Source organism: Acanthaster planci, linkage group LG15, assembly GCF_054643075.1.
Source record: "Acanthaster planci isolate LZ-2023a linkage group LG15, COTS_SCS, whole genome shotgun sequence".
Classification (NCBI taxonomy): domain Eukaryota; kingdom Metazoa; phylum Echinodermata; class Asteroidea; order Valvatida; family Acanthasteridae; genus Acanthaster; species Acanthaster planci.
In genome coordinates, this window is record NC_141791.1 from 9,426,795 (window position 1) to 9,439,618 (window position 12,824).

Below are 12,824 nucleotides of genomic sequence, written 5' to 3' on the forward strand. Positions count from 1 at the left end.
TCAGAGCAGGTAAAAAAGTAAACACATTATTGAAGAATTCAAACTGCAAAGTAACAACAAAAAAACAATGCTAAATTCCAGGACAATTCTGTCAGACTTAATGCATACATGTCGATCTTTGGTTTATAGCCCATCTTCACAGTTTTATGTCAATGTTCAGAGATGATTTCTATCCATTTATTTACAAATGTGGTCTTGGTCTCGGTCTCAGGTTACTTTTTCTGGCCTGGTGTTGGTCTGTTCAACTGTTGGTCTCGGACTGCCTGGTCTTGATTACAACACTGATCATATGTAATCACACTCTGTATATAGTGCAAGTAAACTAATCAGAATGTAGCACAGAGTCAAGAAGAATCCTCATTCTCCCCCCCTCCGAACCTTCCTTCCTCCATGATCCAACCGTCCTATTAGTATCACGACCAGATGTTAGTGAGCACGGCGGGGCGAGAGCCAAAATTGGCACATCGAATGATGAAATTGCCTGTGTGTTAACTATGGGCTAACATGGCTAATAAATAGTTACAGGTGTGAAACTGATATCTAGTGACACCACTCCCATTCTTACCTGCTTACCGAGGCCCCCAAACCTCACAAAATTTCACTCAATAGGCCTAAGTAGAGAAACGTCTACGCCACCCACGTGTTCACACACGATGCGACATGGCACGTAAACCTACATGTACATGTAGCTCGTCCATTGATGCATCACATTCTTCATTATAGATAGGACACGGCGCCCTCACTCGTGTTTCATCGGTGAGGGTTTGAAAGTTTTAATTGCGGTCCGAACACGACACGTAGTATATGTATGCTGTGCACAGGGAAACTAACCTGGCTGAATTTTGTTGCTCTAATCTCTATCTCTTTTGCTCCAATCTCTCTCTTTTTAAGGAAACTTTGTTGAAAAATTGTTTGGACTTGCACGACCGTTTGATATCCTCAGTCCGGACTGTCGATAACCACGCGGCTGGACTTGCCTTTCAGTCGTAAGTTTCATTTTTTTAAAAACAAAAAACCATAATGATCGGAATAGGTATAACCAACGTGAAAGTGAATTTAAATTCTTCGATAGCGGGGGTTATCTTTGTTTTGTTTTGACTATACAACTGGTTGTCTAAAAAAATGTATAAGCAAAGATTCAGTGATCAGTTTCTAGTCAAATTTCAGAATTTTAAGAAACACACTTGAGGACTGAGGCGTATTCATTTTGCCAAGACAAATAATTCGTGGAAACCATGATATAGTATAAGAGTGCGTCCGGCGGGTCGTGTCAGGAGCAGTTCAAATAGGGTTGTGTTGAATTTGTTAATCTGTTATTATTTAATTTGTTACAGTAGGTATTGTTGCTAATTTTTTGAAATAAACTTTGAGTAAAAGTTGTTTAATTTTGATTTCCTGAGAAATTTTTCTGGAAATCTGGAAACATATTTTATTGTGTAACAATTAGTTGGCAAAGAACTAATTTAAATATTGGGAGAGGTTTTCTCTAATTTTTCAAATTCAAAGGTGTTTATTTTGTAGATCTGCCATCTTTAATAAACTGAGGTGTATGAAGACAAACAAGAAACCTTTGTATTCGGTACAAAGTGCCTTTTGTATGACATGTTGGGGTGTTATCAGAATGTATTGTTGTCTAAGTCATACAGCTGTGCTTTTTGTTACTTTTCAGAAAGAAAAATAACAAAAACAACGACACTCTACAATGAAATTCTATACTTTTTTTCAAATTGTTTGCAAACAGGCGTTGTAGTCGAGGCCATCACAAAACCAGACGTAAGACCATGCACAAGCCCAGTCACAAGTAACAGCGTGAACAGTGACAAAGGAATGCTTTTGTTGCAGTTCAGTTGAGTAGCATGCAACTTGAATTCAGACTGAAGGTAGGCTTGTATCAAGTCGGACTTTTCTTTTATGCTCTTCCCTAGTCAGCCATCCCTTCAGCTAGCCGCACGGTACGCACTACACGGTCGTCGCGCGGCCCGGCAGACACATAAACGCATAGACCGCAACTCTTGCGCGTAAAACCGTGATTTTGAAAAGTATGAGCAATATGCGAAGCAATGGAAGGCAGCGTGTCCAGTCGCATTACCTGAAACGCACCGTACATTGCCTGCTTTTGTTTACATGTGCTCAATATGTTCACCTTTGAGCTCTTCTGTTCTGCTATCTCTTCTTTTCAAATGTTGCAACTGCATTGTTTTGAATTCCTAGGGGCCAGATTGAGTAAATAGATTTTTTTTTTACAATCGAAAAATGGCTTTATAGAATGTTAAAGCTGGAATTCTTCAACTATGCGTAATCTCCTATACAGAGGGGCGAATTTGCCCATAGTTTCGATTTAAGTCGGGCGCTGCGCAGATAACGAAAATCCCCTGTAGTTTTGAATAGGACCTGGCAGTCTATGCGTTATAGGTCTGTGAACTTGAACAAACTTTATAACGGGCCCCTCATTTGATAGCCTTTGTTGTACGTGTGTCATACATGTATGTCACCAGTCCAGGGTGCATTGCTTTTTATTGACTCAACATTTATTTCCGTTTAGCAATGTTTATGTCAAGTTATACACAAGATCAATAAATGAAAGATTTATATGACTACAAGAGCATTCGACTAAAATCAAGCATTTCGTCAAAAAGTCGTATTTTATTTATTTCATTTATATATTGTCATCCTACAGGGTTTTCAAAATAAAACATGCATTAATCAGGAGGAATCATAGAAATATTTTTATTGATCCCGAGTTTGGGTCGGATAGTTTCCAGTTTGGGTATTTCTTTCACAAAAAACCCCAAATTTCGGGCCTATTTTATCGGAGGGGCGGCCACATTCCGCTGAGCGCATAGTTTTACTACCATTTGGGGGTATCTTCGGGGAAAGGCGGAAAAAAAATTCGTTCCTAACCCCCATACAATTGAAACAAAAAGTGATATTCTGGCCATAATCTTGAATTCGTGAGAGTCGACAGTGAGCGCTTTTCGGTCTGATTTTGCACTGTTTTCTATGGGAGCGTATTGGTGCAGTGCAACCTCAGATGAACTGAACTCATAGTAGTCAGTGGACACAAGAGGGCGCAAAGCAAGTCTTAACGGCGCGTGTCTCGATATGTATCCAAAGCCGAAACGATGACGTCACTGAGAGATCCCGACTTGAGTCAAGTCTACACTGGAGGTCTTGTGAAGGTCTTAAATGGTCTCGACCACAACATTGCAAACAAGTTTATAGAAAGATATAATTTTAAAAGGTTCTCGCCTCTTTTTATTAATTTATAAACTTTAAACCTAGCTACTCAGACTTCACTTTATCACTGATTAAATTCATTGAACTGCATTTTTTATAAAATATTTACCCGGGCAAGTACTTTAATTCATAATACAAGTAAAAAAGCCCAAGGGATATTAGAGAGATATTTACCTCATGGTGTATCCGCAAACCCTCTACCTTATCGTTTTCCAACATGGAAACCTTTAAGAGCTACTTAATATGAGTTCATTAAAGCATATATTTATCGAAATTCAAACATACCCCTTTTTTTCGTCCCATGCCTTAGACATCTTTGTTGAAGAATATTTCTGAGCTAAGACGTTTGAGACTGATTTATAAGACATTCCAACGTACTTCAATGTTATAAACTACGCATGCGCAGAAACCCACAAACCCGCCAGCTATTCACGTTTTCCGAATCCTCACTATGCGTCAACGTACGCGTATCTATAATGGGATCAATGAGGTTGCACTACCGTGACTTTACGCGCCCATAGTACAAAATCGGACAGAAACATACCGAAGCGAGTAGTAGAGGGGGGAGAGATAAAGAGCATTAGGTATTTTCACTCACCCACTTGCGCAGCAGGGACTTCCCCCACACCCCGTGACCCGACTTCCCAAACCAGCACTCGCGGAGCCCCGAACACACAAAAGCTACGATCACAACGAAATTTAATTGCAGCAAAGTTGGATGTGCAAAACCAAAGGCATCGCGTTTGTTTAGTGAGAAAGACCAAGACCGGCAAGCAAGTTTACAAACCGAACGAAGTATTTGTTCCAGATGATTTATGCGTCGCTTAAAAAAGGAAAAAAAAATAAATAGAAACTATAGAAAAGGATATGATAGACCATAAAACAAACGTTAATTGTTATTTTTGCCAAAACACAAGAAATTCAATTAACTTGATAGATTCGTACGATTGCTTTCGCTGTTTAAATTCCGACCGTTTATTTCAATGCATCGATTGTGAAGAATGTAACGACTGCCTCAGATGTAATAATTGCTCCTCTTGCGACGATTGCGGTAGATGTATAAATTGCGTGGCTTGTTTTAATTCACACGACTGCCAAAATTCTAATGCCTTGGACAGTTGCGAAAACTGTTACGAGTGTAGCAATTGTATAGAGTGTTTTGGTTGCACCGCTTGCACCTGCCGCGTGAATTGTGTCGAGTTGGAAGGAATGGATCACGTGGTGCTAGTAGACAGTAAGCATAAAAAGTTGCGGCACGCGCGAGAAAACGAGCCACTGCCCGATTCAGCGACTAAACTCGACTCCGATTTATACAAAATTGGGCTAATTATCGAATACGACGTTGATGTTGAACATTTAATTAAAGTAGAAATCCCGCCTGAGTTAATATACGCAGCCGAATAAAAATGAGAAAAACTTACGACAAAGCCGGAAAAGCATAACCATGTCAACCCAATTATACATCATTTCAGACGACCACGAGCGTCTCAATGCCGACGATTGCAATCCCAACGTCACCTATGGCCCCTTTGACCCGAGTAAATTAATAATTTCAAAACCCATGATTAAAGAGGGCACTCACGTGAGTCAATGTAGCTCGCCTATTTTTTATCATCAAAATGGTCAAGATAAACGCCTGTTGATTATGACGATAGAACCCTGTTATGGCATAAACTTGCTTTACAAATACTGCACTCGAGATGAACCACGGAAAATTTAGTAGGGCGTCAAATCTGCTACCAAATACAACAACCTACCGTGGAAATACTCGATCACATAAATTTAGCTGTTTATAGGTTTATCGAATCTCAAGTCGCCATCGGGTCCAACATTCGGTCTAATACCATAAACGCCTACAAAGCCAGTCGCGATATCGATGAACTTAATAAAATAGAATATGCTGTTAAGCAGCCTTACACGGACAAGCACCGGATGTAAGTTAAAATAGATCCCTATGCCTCTCTATTTGATCACCGAAAGCGCCCCATTGACTCGTCAAATATCGATAAATTTATCAATAAGAGATGCGACACGCAATCATTTATTTGTCCAAAAGACGTATACTACGGTACTCACGGTTCACTGTCGTGCGGTGCCAGTGTTAGGTAGAGAGTGACAGCGACAATGTTATAAATTAGAAACGACGGACTAATTTCAAATAAATCGGCGTTGCAAGCGTTTAGCAGATATGGATCTGAATCTGAATCTTCCGTGAAATTAAAAGTCGATTAAATTTGAATAATTAACTAATGAATCAATTGAACCTCAGTTATTTCTCGGAATAACTGAGGTTATTTTCACGTCACTCGTTCCTTAAATAAATGGATTATTAATAGCAATAATAGACCAAGAGATTTATCAACTAACCGGCTCTTTGCATAAATGGCCAACCCCACCACCACGACCAGAAAATACCTTCCAGCACTACATACTAGAAATAGATGATAGATATGCATGCCAACATTGTGGTTTGGCGTTTGGGTGGGTTCTTTCATGCGCACCAGAAATCGTGGGTGGTAAATTAACCAGCGTTATGTTTGTAAAAACCACCACCACCAAAATCGAGAAAAACTATAAAAGAGTTTAACGTTTAATTGACGGGCGACCAAGCGGGCAACATCGAATATGTGTTAAACCGAGTTTTAGATGGTAAGATCTCTAGAGGTAAACCGTTGAAGGCTTTAATCGCGGTATGTTATCAACACACAACCGGGGAAGCCGAATCTAAAGTAAAAGACTTACTTCAAGTATCGGTAAGCACTGGAACGACGCCTTTGAAAAATTAACCCTCGCTAAACAAGATTTCTCAAAACGTATAGATTGACCAAACAAGATTTTTCAAAACGTATATAATAAAATGGCGACTCACACTTTTTATTTAACCGAAAGCGAGCACACGTTTAGATTTAAAGATGTCATTAGGGCCAGCGACCATTTAGACCCGGTTTGAAAAGGGTCCCCTGGTAGCCCACCCTGTATAATGCCTGCCCGGTATTCAGGCTACTCCAGGCCGGTATCAGGCCTGTCTGCACATTGGCATTTCAAAGTCCCTGATGAAAGGCTTCCCCCACCATGCTCCCACAGATGAAGAGGGGTCTAAGCGGATTAGTGTAAACATTGTATAGAGCTGAAGGATTAAAAACCACAAGCAGGTTCCTTCTGGGATAGATTACATGTACCAGTACTTGCAAACAATAGACCCCAGGATGGAGAAGTTCGAGATCAACATCCAGTCCAGCATCCCAGGCCGGTAGCCAGGCCGGTATGAAAGGGGTTTTTGCAACAGGGCGAGCTTACTGGGGGCCCTTTTCAAACCGGGTCTAAATGGTCGCCGGCCCTTAAAAACACCAAAGCCGTCCGAGTAAGGAATATCCAGTTTGAATCTGGATATTTTGACGTAACAAACGCGACTGAAATTGAGTGGGATACAAACTTGGACGGTAGGCCCGCGGGGTCCATGGCGAACGACCGCCTGGAGTACCTTCAGAGGAAAGAAGGGAAGTAGCCCAAAATTCCGAATCAGTAAAAACAGCTAAAACCATATTGATCCAAGCAAATAAAAGAGGTACTTTAGCAGAAGAAATCAGAATCGTCGCTGATGAAATTGAGCGATTAAACTAAGAAATCACAAATTTTAGAAGCGCAGTTAAACCAAGGACAACCATTAGAAACGTGGGCTCGTTTATGATATCAACGATAAAAAAAGTCAAATCAGTTTCATTGCTCGATGGGGCAGAGACAAGCCTTGGATGAAATTTATTAAGGGAATCCCCCAACTCAACCAATAACAAACTCCCCGTACAACCCACAAGACCCAGAAGAGAATTAACTAAAGGACTTTTTGACGGGGCTAACAGAACCTATATACGATAGACTTCATTCTCGAAGCTCATCTCAACCATTACCCAAGGGCCAAAGAGGAAGCATCGTGGTGTCTCCGGTTATTACAACATGGACTGGTTTTACGTTTTGTTAAACTCCATCCCAGGCGTGTCTTTTAAGGTTCACTGAGAATCTAAAAGGGTGACTTTGGCCATTACGAACCCCAATCTCAAGTTGCGACTAAATAAAGAAGTGTTTAAGCTATTGAACTTACCCAAAATAAAACTTTTACCCAACGTTATTTATGAAGGCAAGTATGATTTAAACCCTTGAAACTTGCGTTTATTCATTGCAAACAGTTAAATACATTTGACAACTTTTATTACGGGCAGTCTTTAGACTTGTTAGACGTGATAGCTACCGAGCCTTGCACCTCAACACCCGTGACGTGTAAAACGCCTAAAAAGTTAATGGACAGAAACATCAGTGAATTGACTTTTTCTGTTAAAAACGAGCGAGGTGAGCTCTTGAATAATATCGGCAAAATTCTAATTGAGTTAGACATTTTTTAAAAACGCGTATATAATGAAAAGATGACGACTAACGTATATCCAGATTTAACTAAGCACCTAGAATTAAACTAGGCCGAGCAATCAGAGACTAAAGTTTACCGCCTTCTAAAGATCGAAGAAATCAAATCTCAAATCCAAAGAAAACGTGACGCGCGCGAGGCTAGCTACAAAAAGATTACTCACTGAAAACTGAAAACGAATACTCACTGCACTCGGTTACGTGGAGTACGGCGTGGAAGCATTAGGCGCTACCTCGGCAGCCGTCGGCATTCCTGCCATTTTGGGAGCCATTACCGGGCCCGCTGGACTTGTAATGGAAGGCATCGCTATCGGCGCGTTTGGCGCTTACGCGATATTAAAATACGCCAGTCGCAGGCTGTCTCACAAAACCAAAAAACACGATCAAATCCGCGTACTTGCCGATGCAAAGCTAAATACAATCGCGGAGTACGTGTCTCACGCGATTGAAGACGGTGACATATCACAAGAATTCGTACTAATTTTAACCGAGCTGAACAAATTTAACGAGATGAAAGAAAAGATCTGATCAAACACGAGTACCAAACTGCAAGAAAGTAAATCGACGAGTAAAGAAGAATTCGAACGGCAAGTCAATGAAACAGCGGAAGCGCTAGCCAATGAACGAGCGGCCGTTTAAAAAAAAATCTTATGAAAAAACTTGGCGAGTGAGTTTTACAAAGGCGGTTTAATATGAAGGTAAACCACCCGTTTATCAAGAAGCGAGCAAAGCGAGCAAAGCGAGCGAACCAACGGCACCTCCTTTTTAAGCGTAGCGCAGTAAAAATAAAAGCGTATAAAATAAATGGGAGCCAACTTTAGTCATTTATCAATCGTAGTCAATAAGGACAACTGGTTTTCAGCCGAGTTTCCAAATTTAACGGACGCATATAAATTACCTAAAGTAACGACGGTTGAAACCGTTAATCGCTGGACAACCGAACCGATTTCGTTTTATCAAAATCAATTTCATTTCGCAGTGTACTGCGCGACGACGGCATGTGGAATGGGTTTTGACCTACTGTCCGCTTCTAATCCGTATTTCACGGCCTTTATTTAATTTTCACTTATATTACACCGAGAGAAAGATATTTTACGACTGTGTGATGCCCATTCCGAGTGACGACGTATTTGACGTGTTGCACAATAATTACGATCATCGGAAGTTTACAGACACGTATCTATTATACGGAGTCGATCCGAATAAGTCCTACAAACAGACGCACGATAAGGTATGAAACGGATTAGGCACTGCCTATTATTCCGACAACGGTTACGTACCTGTCCCTAATAAAAATTACGATGCGCACGACTTACACGTCACCAACGGTAAATACGCGGGGTCTACTTTTATGGGCTTTGGCTGGGCTGATCCACCTAAAGGCTCGGGTCACGCGAGTACTTATACGGTCAATTGGATTTCACAGTCAGACGCAGTGACTCTGGCCTGGTGGGATTTCATTCCTAAAAAATCTAGGTTAACTCCCATGAGAATCACAAAGGTAAACGAGTCTATTAGGGCTTACTCGGGGCACAAGCTCAGACCAAGACCAGCGTTTGAGCCACTGGCACTGGGTTAGACGCGCAGCAACAATTTATTACGATCGTGGAATCTTTAATTAAATTCAGCCCCCGATCTCGAACAGTCGATTGACCAATTTCAAGATTCGTTGCAATACCCCAAAACGCCTTTCAATTTAGTAGTAGCGCCGGGGTTATATTTGGTGCCCTCGGATATGGACTTACGCATCGGTACGTTTGAAGGTTACAACAATAATTTACAAATCGCGACCGATGACATGCAAACGGGCTATGTGCCGAGTTTAAATGCTGGTGTTATTCAAACCAATGATTTTGACGATGAAATGAAAGAAAAAGAACCGGCAATTTTACCGAATCCGAACGTTAAGCTAATTTTAAGTTCCGTTTCAGAATGTAAGCCATTAGATGTACACAATGAAGAAAAACTGTCTCTAACTATCGGAGCCATTGCCGTTGGTGGTCTCGGTTTTTATGTTGTATACGGTATTAACTTAGAAAAATAAAACGCATGAAAAAAACTCTTCTTAAATTTGAGAAGGGGTTTAATTTTTGCCCAAAATTATTTATTAACCTACGTTTTTTGTACAAAAGTCAAAACTACATAACCGACTGCTAAAAACAAAGTCCACACATGATCTGCAACCCATCAAACTGCCTTACTCGCCACGTTTAATATCCACCCTAAAATGCTGCCGATTATTTCCGGCAATGCCGCGAGCGCCTTCAATCCGAGTTTCATCAATATATTGGCCAAAGTCCATAATTGACGCTTTATCCAATCGGTAATTCCACCTTTTGATGGAGGTTCTGGCGTCGCTTCAGGTGCTGGCGTTGGTTCAGGCGTCGGTTTAGGTGCTGGAGTTCCCGCGGATTTCACGCTTGCGGCCACGCTAGCTATGACTGTACTAACGGCCGATCCCACAGCCGTTAAAATACTTACGATTGTCACGCCTTGCTCCCGAAATAAAATTCTAATTCTCTCGCGTAATTTCAAATCCGAATCCATGATAGCCGAAATCGTTTCTTTAATTCGATTGATCCGTGAGTTCAGCTCTTTCCGCACCGTCGTCGTTTCTTCTAACTCATTTTTAACCTCTTGAATCTTATCGTCTAACTGATCTAATTTGCCCTGATTCAAAATGAGTGCCCCTTTGACGGTTTGTAACGATTCGCCTAAAGCTGGTTACTCGCGATAGTTTAATCCCTTCCGCTTGTGTCTGTTTATTTTCTCCGATTAAATCCGTTTGGGTCTGTTTATTTTCTCCGATGACATCCGTTTGTTTTTAAACTCTGGCTAGCTAGTTCTATCTTGCAGTAATCGTGAAATCCTAAAATATTTTGTACGAAACCCGTTCCGGAATATCCAGCCTCTCTTGCGAGTCGGCGATCGTAGTTAGTTTTATAAATTGGTCCGGGCTCCTTTAACTCGTTATAGCACTTCCTGCGTTGCCCATCTTCCCCGCCTTTGAAAAATAGCCTTTTGTGTGGCCGATATTCAAATAAGTTGTAATTAAATCTACTCGGTACGTCTGGTCTACACATTTGACGATAATTTTCGTAAAAGTTATCGACCTTTGAATTAGTTGTGTGCGAGCCAGGCCGGGTAGTTATTTCCAATTTTGGTCTAACCGATGTCGATTTTGGTTTGGAATCAATTAATGAGGTTGTAGCCAATGTTTTGTTCAACTTTTTTTTATCGTCCTCTTCTTGTTCTTCTGGGGGAATATCGTTTGGGTAAAATTTGTCTAGTTCAAATCCTCCCTCAGCCATTTTTATAATATACGTTTTTTTAAGCGGTTGGCAAACTCGCGGGTAATATGCCCTGCGACACGAGCCATCCTTGGGTAGCCAACGCACTGCTTGACACCGCGATCAATTTTAACGCGTCTTCGACGGGTAATTTATTTAGATCTGGCGGTTTAATTTTAAAAAGCTTACTCGATAGCATGGCGTAAGCCATGGAAATCGCTGAGACCACGGCACCGTGGTAAACCGTGTTTGCAATTACGTTTACGTCAATTGATTTAGCATTACTCATTTTAATATAAAGTAATTTTATTCCATGTCTAAAATTTCTCGCTAAACCGCCCAATATTAAATTTCTATTTTCTGAAACCGTTTCATAAATTTCATTTTCTGAGCTCGGGGCACTCGCTTCGCTTGGTTCGCCTAATTTCATCTTTGCGAGCTGCTGCTTCCTCTTTTTGTTATGCTCGGCTATTTTGTTACCCCGTTCCACGCGTTTCGGATTTTTAATTTTCGTCACTCTTTGAACTTGAGTCTTCGCCGGACTCGGTGCTGGCGTTGGCGTTCGTTCTTCCGTTGACATCTTTTATATCACCGCAATTTATATTACTACGATTTATAATAGAAGCGTTTTTATTTATTGATAGATGTTTAGTCGTAATTAAATAGACCTCGTATTTATAACAAAGCTCGCTTAAAAAGCGGCTCATTGTCTGATTTATAATCGGGTCGTTATTTAGATCTTTTGTCAGGTCTTCTTTTGAGTCTTCTTTTGAGTTTAAATCGATGTTAAAACCGAGAAATTCAACAGGGGTGGTGATTCCCAAAAGACGGGTGTATAAGCTTAAAATCGCATGAGCAAGTGTATTTACAATGTCTTTGCCGAAGCGCGCCTCGTACAGATTAAACAGTTTTTTTTGATCTTGTGGGCTAAGCGATTCGATATCTTTGACAGAATATTCTTTACCCAGGTATTTTTTGGACTCGCCTGAGGCTACAATTGAGCAAAGACGGTCTTTTATGTTAGGTTTGGATTCTGTGAATTCGTTTTTTGCAGCGAGTATACTTTTGATGTCATCCATTTTAAAAGACTATTTATAAAATTGTTTCACGTATGTTTGAAGTATAAATATTCAAACGTATGATAGGTTAAAAAAATCTTAAACCGAGTTAAATCAACTCGGTTTAAGCAATGTAAAACAAATAATAACTAACTATTAACTTCTTACAAATCAGTTGACTCGGGGATCATGTGACATTTTTTTTCATTAAATTACACCTACGGCAAGCCAACACGCAATTCCACTTTAAATGGCCAAAGTCCGTGTGTAATCTTTCGATGGTAATTTAACATGACAGTCGTTATAATAACAAAAATCGTGATTGTCAACCATTTCTTCTAAAAATTCTCGGTCAATGAATTTGTGGGGGTCAAATGAATTATATTTTTTGTCGTGCTGTTTAGAAGCTTTTAACCAACGATCAATTGTAATCATAACCACGTCGCTACAAATCTTGCATCATATCTACGTCGACCATGAATGCACCTATTTCTATTTTTACTTTGTATTTCTCTATCACAACACTTATTACAATATAAATTTATCTCGCCGGTTGATTTTGTTTGGAAATTGGAAATATCTTTTATTTTTTTACATTTAGTGCAGATTTTAGTCTCCATTTCAAATCTTGCCAATTTTTAAAAATATTTTATAAATTTTATTCACGTCAAAAACCACGACGTCGGTGGCCTAGTATTAATGACTAACTTACAAAATTTCGTAAATGCCGTTTCAATCGATCGCGCTAGTCATAGGGCACCGCGTCATTTTCATCCAACATTTGATCGAATGACGATTTATCTTCACAACAGAAAATAGCTGTCCA

At 40.2% G+C, this 12,824-nt stretch overlaps 2 protein-coding genes across 3 annotated transcripts in view; one reads left to right on the plus strand and one right to left on the minus strand.

Moving 5' to 3' along the window:
- Positions 1-701, minus strand: part of LOC110974878 (U3 small nucleolar RNA-associated protein 14 homolog C-like) — a 95,956-nt gene extending 95,255 nt beyond the window's left edge. For both annotated transcript variants that reach the window (XM_022226805.2, XM_022226808.2), the window contains exon 1: positions 566-701. The gene's annotated coding sequence lies outside the window, so the exon portion shown is untranslated. The remainder of the gene's footprint in view (positions 1-565) is intronic.
- Positions 702-1,656: 955 nt separating this feature from the next.
- Positions 1,657-12,824, plus strand: part of LOC110974921 (steryl-sulfatase-like) — a 42,328-nt gene continuing 31,160 nt past the window's right edge. The window contains exon 1 of the mRNA XM_087146575.1: positions 1,657-1,880. The gene's annotated coding sequence lies outside the window, so the exon portion shown is untranslated. The remainder of the gene's footprint in view (positions 1,881-12,824) is intronic.